General features: G+C 38.9%; 1 pseudogene; it reads left to right on the top strand.

The window, feature by feature from the left end:
* The first annotated feature begins 1003 nt into the window (after nucleotides 1-1003).
* LOC149239374 (WAT1-related protein At5g07050-like) lies at nucleotides 1004-8268 on the top strand (annotated as a pseudogene).
* The last annotated feature ends 521 nt before the right edge of the window (nucleotides 8269-8789 follow it).

Below are 8789 nucleotides of genomic sequence, written 5' to 3'. Positions count from 1 at the left end.
AACGATCTCAGGCACCTGTACAACCTCTGCATGTCATCCTCCCGTCCATGAGATTGGTCTTCAAGATGAAATCTCCCCCAAGCGTGCTTGCAAGACCACAGTCTTGAGTAAGACTTTCACACACTTGTGCTAATGCTATCTTGTTCTCACCAAACTTAGCATCCTCTTTTCCTTTTCTTTTCTTTTCCTCCCAGCAACCCCTTTTCTTGGAGTGTTTTAGGGTTTTTCCTTTTTTTTACTGGCAACTGGCTTTTTCCAACTTCTTTATGAGAAGTTACAATCTGTTATTACTCAGTCATTCTCTAACTTCAAAAATTAACAATATTATTAACCAAATAGAAAAATAACATTAACAATATTATACAGTTTTTCTTACAGTGATAAATACAAAAATTTACAGCTTTTCTGGGCACATTACAAAAAAGACATGAGAACAGCTATGGTTCACCTCACATGGCCTGAATCCACCAATTCTACTTTATATATGCCATATTCTTTCTTAATCAATCTCCACATGCCCAGAATTTTCTGATGCAGTGATTTGCTTTCTTCACATATCTGCTTTAATTGACCCACCATCCACTGCTTTATTACTGAGTAAAATATTTCGGTCATTCCATGATAAAATATAATAACGAATATGATACCGGCTATTGCCCATATCCAATTAGTTGGTCAAATGTAGAGCTCAGAAATTTTTCGGTGGAGTTTTGATTCATAATTCGATTTATAATTTTCCACGTATTCGCAACATATTGCGATCAATTTAGGTCAACACTCTAGATAGGCAGATCATTTCTACTCGGTTTTTGTTTATTTATAAATAAGAGTGCAGACAATGTGGATTATGAAACTGTGAAAGTTAGTGCAAAGAGGAGAAGCTCCAGCCCTCACGCTGCATTGGCAATTTATAGAAAGAGAAGGGAAGGGTTGGGTGTTTGTGAGGGTTTTTATTTGATTATCAATGGGGAAACTAATTAAGAAGTCAATACCTTATGTAGCGATGATATATTTGCAGTTTGGATATGCGGGCATGAATATTATCTCGAAAGTCTCTTTTAATAGAGGGATGAATCACTTTGTGCTTGTAGTATACTGAAATGCCGTGGCTACGGTTGTGCTTGCTCCTTTCGCCTTCTTCGTTGAAAGGTAAGGGTATTCTATTAACAACATCTGCACTCAATATTCTACCACGTAATCAGCTCATCAGTTAACATGTTACAATTAATTGCAGGAAAGTGCGACCGAAACTCACTTTTCCCATATTCTGCCAGATTTTCGTATTGGGTTTGTTGGGGTATGTACCATTTCATAATTTCAGGCCTCTCGCTTCTGTTTAAAGTATCATCTTCCATTCTATTTCCGATCCCTAATGAATGAAAATAGTTGGTGAGTATTTTAATTTAAATATGGAGCATTCTTAATGCATCTCTGCACACCTGTAATCGACCAGAACTTCTACTTCATGGGTTTGAAATTAACATCCTCAACATATGTGTCTGCACTAAGTAATGTTCTTCCAGCTATGACTTTCGTGATGGCTCTTCTATTCAGGTAATCAAAACGCAATGTTCACTTCAAGTCATATTTTCTAGGGGTACTCCTTGTCATCAATTGCCTTATTCTATGACCTTGATGGAAAATCTATATTGTGGTAGGATGGAGAGAGTTAACATCAAAAAGCTACGCAGTCAAGCAAAGATAGTGGGAACGATCGTTTCCGTCGGTGGGGCAATGCTGATGACATTATACAAAGGTCCTACTGTTCCCATGCTTTCGTGTGTTGTGGGTATTTTTGATGGGAAAATACCAAAAACAAACAAAAACTACACATAGAGGCAATGCTCTGTTTCCTCTGTCCAGGATCTTTGCACAGGGAAGCATTTACTGAGAACAGTCCATTACACAGCCATAAAACATTTCTATTGATTTAGAACAAAAGACTGATACAATTTCATCCTCTTAGCTGAGAGGGATTTACACAAGAACTTTCACCAAAACAAAATACTCTGTCTCTCTTTTACAAAAATGATTTTTACACTGCTGCGTAAAATCTTCATACACTTTTACTGCTGTAAAAGAAGCTTTTACATTTACTGGTGAAGAATAAAAATTTACATAAGTTTACTGCTGTAAAACAATTTCATTATACACACATGCATATTACAAAACTTCCAGCACATAAAGCATTACATGCTCTGCTCTTGTTTCACCTTCGCACTGCTGTGCGATTTCACCATTGCATTACAAACGATCAACACCACAAAAGCAAAACATTACAAAATACAAAGATGCATATCTTTGCACTACTATGCATACACCCTCTGGTTTCTTTTCGCTACAGCGCACCACTTGTTTCACCTCCTCCCGTGTGCAATACAATACCATACCATACCAATTCAACGCATACACAAAACATATATTTTTATGTGTTAGAAAAACAAATTTAATATTACGTGCCGTATGCAAAACTTTAAAAATTTCACCTAAAACTATGACCAAGCATTAAATGCATTAATTAGAAGCCAACGGTAAGAGTAAGATTAACGTTCTGGCAGGCTGGAGTGAGTCCACATGCGTTGACCCGATCGGACGCAATTCGCACACCAACCTCACAAAACTCAAACGACATTTAACGTCCGGGGAGATGGTGGTTTCATGGTTGTACACAGGATGTGTGTCTCATGATGATTGTGTCGGAGCCCTCCTCACGGAAACGACCTTTTGCGAATGGTGGTGCAGGGAAGTCTGGGTGGTTTTGCCAAACCAGGCTGCAGTAAATGCGGTTGAAATTAATATTTCAACACTCCCCTTTAATTTCAACTGCTGGGCATTCGGTCATACCCAGACACTTCCTCAAAAATTCAAAGCTTTTCTGATCCAATGGCTTTGTTAAGATGTCTGCTACCTGTTCTTGAGTCCTGCAATGTTCTAGGACAATTTCTCCATTGTTCACCAATTCTCTGATGTAGTGAAACCTTGTATCAATGTGTTTCGTTCTTTTATGAAACACTGAATTCTTTGACAAAGCAATAGCCGAGCTATTGTCACAAAAAATCACTGTTGCTTTTGCATGCTCTTGGCCTAAACTCCTCAACATTCTTCTCATCCAAACTACCTGACATGTTGATGCTGTCGCTGCCACATATTCAGCCTCTGCTATAGATAATGCTACAATGGACTGCTTCTTAGAGGCCCATGAAATGGCTCCTGAACCCATGTGAAAAATATAACCGAAAGTTCTTTTTCGATCATCTACACTTCCAGCCCAATCGCTATCAGTGTATCCAACCAAATCTGAATGTTCTGAGGCATGATATAAAATTCCAAACATTTTGGTACCTTTGACATACCTCAAAATTCTCTTTGCTGCCTGCCAATGTGCCTCCTTTGGCCTCTCCATGAATCTGGAAATTAAACTAACAGCAAACATAATGTCAGGCCTAGTTGCTGTTAAATACATAAGGCTCCCCACAATACTTTTGTACAAACTAGGATTAAAATCCTTGCTGCTGTCCTCTCTGCTGAGTTTTAATCCCATTACTGTGGGAGTGATTGTTGCCTTGCACTCTTGCATGTTAAATCTGCCCAACATTTGATTTACATATCTAGCTTGAGAGATAAAAATTCCTTTTTCATTTTGATCTACTTCTATGCCTAAGAAGTATCTCAACAAACCCATGTCAGTCATTTCAAATTCCTCCTTCATGACTGATTTAAAATTCTCAATGAGCTGATCATCATTACCTGTGAAAATAACATCATCAACATATAAGACAACAATCAAAATTTTACCATCATTTTACTTGATGTAGACTGTGGGTTCTCCTTCACATTTGTCAAATTCATTATCCGATAGATATGAATCTATCCTGCTGTACCATGCTCTTGGCGCTTGCTTCATCCCATAAAGAGATTTCTTCAATTTGCACACTTTGTGCTCTTCACCTTTCTTCTCATATCCGAGAGGCTGTTCCACATAAACCTCTTCCATTAACACTCCATTTAGGAATGCTGACTTCACGTCCATTTGGTAGACTTTCCATTTGTTTTTTGCTGCTATGGACAGCACTGCTCTCACGGTTTCCATTCTTACAACCGGTGTGAAAGTCTCCTCAAAGTCTCTCCCATATTACTGCTTGTATCCCTTGACAACCAGCCTTGCCTTGTGCCTTTCTATCTTGCCTTCAGCATTGCACTTGGTCTTGTAGACCCATTTAACTCCAATGACTTCTTTGCCTTTTGGTAGCTCAACCAAATCCCATGTTTTGTTTCTCTCTATGGCATTCATCTCCTCATCCATAGCTTCTATCCATTTCTTATCTTTAATTGCATCTTCGAAATGAATAGGATCATCAACATGACAATACAAGGCAAATAAGGAATTCATTCCTTCATCATAAATTTCACTTAAATTTCTAAACTTTGTACCTCTTTCATTTGGTGTGCAAGTGCTTGAAGATGTACTTGAATTTCCTGCTTTTGGTGTGCTTGGAGAAGCACTCTCATTGATCCTCAATGGTGTACCTTGCTGTTTTTGTGTTGGTGCTGTTGTTTGGGGATTCATTTCAGCGACCTCCTCATCATCTTCATCATGAGACAAACAGTTTTTAACATTCACTGTTTTCTCTATGCTTCCATCCCAAGCTTCTTCCTCAATGAATTGAACATCCCTGCTTACAAAAAATTTCTTGGTAGATGGGATATACAGCCTGTAGGCTTTGGATTCATCACTATATCCAACAAGGATACATTTCTCCCCTTTGCTGTCCAACTTCTTCCTTAGCTTATCTGGAATGTGTGCATAGGCCACACACCCAAAAACTCTCATGTGGGTGACTCCTTGCTTTCTCCCACTCCATGCCTCTTCTGGCACTTTGTTCATGACTGCTTTTGTAGGACACCTGTTCAAAATATAAACTGCACAATTTACAGCTTCAGCCCAATACTCATTTGGCAAATGCTTTGCCTTCAACATGCTCCTTGCCATCTCCATGATGGTTCTGTTCTTCCTTTCAGCAACTCTATTTTGCTGTGGGGTGTACCGAGTTGTAAACTGTTTATGAATTCCATTTTCTCTACAAAACTTTAGGAATTCATTGGAGATATACTCACCTCCTCTATCAGTTCTCAAAACTTTTATATGCAGCCCGCTTTGGTTCTCCACAAGTGCTTTGAAATTTTGGAATTTATCAAACACTTCACTTTTGTTTTTAAGGAAATATGCCCAAGTTTTTCTTGTAAAGTCATCAATGAATGTTAGGAAATATTGGCTGCATGCTAATGATGGAGCTTGCATCGGTCCACATAAATCTGAGTGAATGATTTCTAAGGGTGCCTTTGCCCTTATGCTCTTCCCTGATGGAAAACTTTCTCTGTGCTGTTTTCCCAAAATGCAACCTTCACAAACACTGTCCGGTTTCTCTATCAATGGTAATCCTCTTACCATTCCTTTCCTGCTTAATAAGTTTAGACCTCCAAAATTGAGATGTCCAAATCTCAAGTGCCACAACCAATTTTCATCCTTTGGCACGCTTTGGAAAGCCTCTTGGGTGACTGCTGCAATTTCTCCTTTGTTTTTCAAGTCTGCCCTGATCCGGAGAGGGAACATCCTGTTCCTTGTCATCTTCACTTCAACAATGCATCTTTTGCTGGGTGCTATATCCATGATGGTGCATACATCATTTTCAAAGAAAACATTGTAACCCTTTTGAACAAGCTGTCCAATACTCAAGAGGTTACATCTCATTCCGGGGACATAGTAGACATCTGCTATGGTTTTCCTTTTTCCTTGTTTTGAAAATATTTTTACTTCTACTTTTCCCATAACAGACACTTTACTATCAGTTCCTAGTGTGACCTCTGACTTCAAGTTTTGATTTAAGGCTGAGAAGAGGGCAATGTTTCCTGTCATATGGTTGCTGCAACCTGAGTCTAAAAACCATGTCTTCACTATGTGTTTCAGCCATGTTACATCCTAACAACACATTATTTTGACTGTTGTTTTCTCTTGTAACATTTGCATTTTGTCTATTGTTCATATCATGCTGTTTCTTTCTACAATCACTTGCATAATGTCCATACTTTTTGCAATAATAGCATTGAACATTAGATTTATCATACCTTCGTCCTTGAGCATGATATTGTTCTCTTTGTTGGCTGCTGGCTTGGCCTTGGTTCTGATTTGTATTGCTGCCTCTTTCTTGTGCATTTGATGGGTTGTTCCTTCCACCTATGTTCTGGCTTCTGCCTCTTCCTCTTTGGTTTCCTCTTCCTTGACCTCTTCCTCTTCCAAAGGACATCTGGGTCTTGAAGGCTTGCTTAAGAGATGAGTTTTCATTCCTACTCAACCTCTGCTCATGTGTTATCAGTGATGCATGTAGCTCATCAACTGAATAGTTTGAGAGATCCTTAGTCTCTTCAATGGTGGTGACTATGGCATCAAACCTTGAGGGTAAGACCCTCAATATTTTCTCCACAATCCTTCTATCTTCAATGGTTTCTCCATGAGTTCTCATTTGTGTGATTACACCAATCACATGAGTGAAGAATGAGTCAATGTTATCTGACTCCTTCATGTTCAAGTTCTCAAAATCCTTTCTCAGCAATTGTAGTTTTGTTGTGTTCACTCTCTCCATGCCTTGATAAGCTGTCTTGAGGGTTTGCCATGCTTTATGTGATGATGTAGCTGCTGCTATCCTTGGAAATATACTCTGGTCCACTGCTTGATACAACAATACAATGGCTTTTGCATCCCTCTTCCTATTGCTCTTCAATAGGTCCTTCTCTCCCTGAGTTAAGTTATTAAATGCATTTTCATCTGCTGGTTCCTCAAACCCATATTCAACTAGTTCCCATAGATTTTGAGAGATAAATAATGCTCTCATGGTTATTGACCAGTAGTCATAGTTCTTCCCATTAAACTGTCGGAGCTGGGTGTTAAACATACCCATACTTGTGCTTGTCATTCCTTACATTTTGAACTAAGGCTTTAAAACCTTAACTGTGTGTATAAACACTGACTGTTCCAACATTAACAAACAAGAAAGCTATGAAGAATACCTGAATCCTTCGTTGTATGAGTCTTCTGTCTGCCTGAGAAGTTTTGCTGCAGCAACAACCTTCTCCCTTCAGCTTCTTTAACTTCTTTAAAGAGCCTGAACCTGCTCTGATACCACTGTTGGGTATTTTTGATGGGAAAATACCAAAAACAAACAAAAACTACACACAGAGGCAATTCTCTGTTTCCTCTGTCCAGGATCTTTGCACAGGGAAGCTTTTAAAACAAATTTACTGAGAACAGTCCATTACACAGCCATAAAACATTTCATTGATCTAGAACAAAAGACTGATACAATTTCATCCTCTTAGCTGAGAGGGATTTACACAAGAACTTTCACCAAAACAAAATACTCTGTCTCTCTTTTACAAAAATGATTTTTACACTGCTGTGTAAAATCTTCATACACTTTTACTGCTGTAAAAGAAGCTTTTACATTTACTGGTGAAGAATAAAAATTTACATAAGTTTACTGCTGGAAAACAATTTCATTATACACACATGCATATTACAAAACTTCCAGCACATAAAGCATTACATGCTCTGCTCTTGTTTCACCTTCGCACTGCTGTGCGATTTCACCATTGCATTACAAACGATCAACACCACAAAAACAAAACATTACAAAATACAAAGATGCATATCTTTGCACTGCTGTGCATACACCCTCTGGTTTCTTTTCGCTGCAGCGCACCACTTGTTTCACCTCCTCCCGTGTGCAATACAATACCATACCATACCAAGTCAACGCATACACAAAACATATATTTTTATGTGTTAGCAAAACAAATTTAATATTACATGCCGTATGCAAAACTTTAAAAATTTCACCTAAAACTATGACCAAGCATTAAATGCATTAATTAGAAGCCGACGGTAAGAGTAAGATTAACGTTCTGGCAGATTGGAGTGAGTCCACATGCGTTGACCCGATCGGACGCAATTCGCACACCAACCTCACACAACTCAAACGATATTTAACGTCCGGGGAGATGGTGGTTTCATGGTTGTACACTAGACACGTGTTTCATGCTGATTGTGTCGGAGCCCTCCTCACGGAAACGACCTTTTGCGAATGGTGGTGCGGGGAAGTCTGGGTGGTTTTGCCAAACCACGCTGCAGTAAATGCGGTTGAAATTAATATTTCAACAGTCTGCACATCATCAATCCCACCAGACAGCTTCAAGTGGAATGTCAGCAGCTTCTAACATTGATAATAAAAATTGGATAATGGGTTCCCTTCTGATAATTGCGGCCACTCTTTCTTGGTCATCCTTGTTCATCCTGCAGGTGATGATTTTTTGTTTTTAATGTTTGCGCCCACGCCCCCGCCCGCTTCCCCCCCCACACACACATATATAATCCTGTTCAATCATATGAAACTACGACTTTAATTAACTATTTTGAATATGTAGGCCGCAGTACTGAAGAAATATTCTGCTCAACTATCCCTTACCACCCTAATATGTTTACTGGGAACATTACAGGCAACAGTTCTCAGCTTAGCTGTTGTAAGTGATTCTTCCAAGTGGGTTTTAGGATGGGACATCAACCTTCTCACTGCAGTCTACACTAAGTTTTCCTCTTTCCTTCAACGAGAGGGAAACTTTAAGTGTTTCCTTTTAAGTTTGAATTAAAAAATTGGAGATCGGGATATGAAGGTAAATTACAGAGAACATCATTTGCTATTTATCTTCTGTGCTTTCCATTTTGGACGATTCATCGGCTG

This window comes from Pinus tabuliformis, chromosome 8 (genome assembly GCF_031772625.1).
Source record: "Pinus tabuliformis cultivar Carrire ecotype Pingquan chromosome 8, CPIR1, whole genome shotgun sequence".
In the NCBI taxonomy this organism is placed as follows: Eukaryota; Viridiplantae; Streptophyta; class Pinopsida; order Pinales; family Pinaceae; genus Pinus; species Pinus tabuliformis.
Note: the sequence above shows the minus strand (reverse complement) of the source record. Positions and strands in the feature narration are given on the sequence as shown.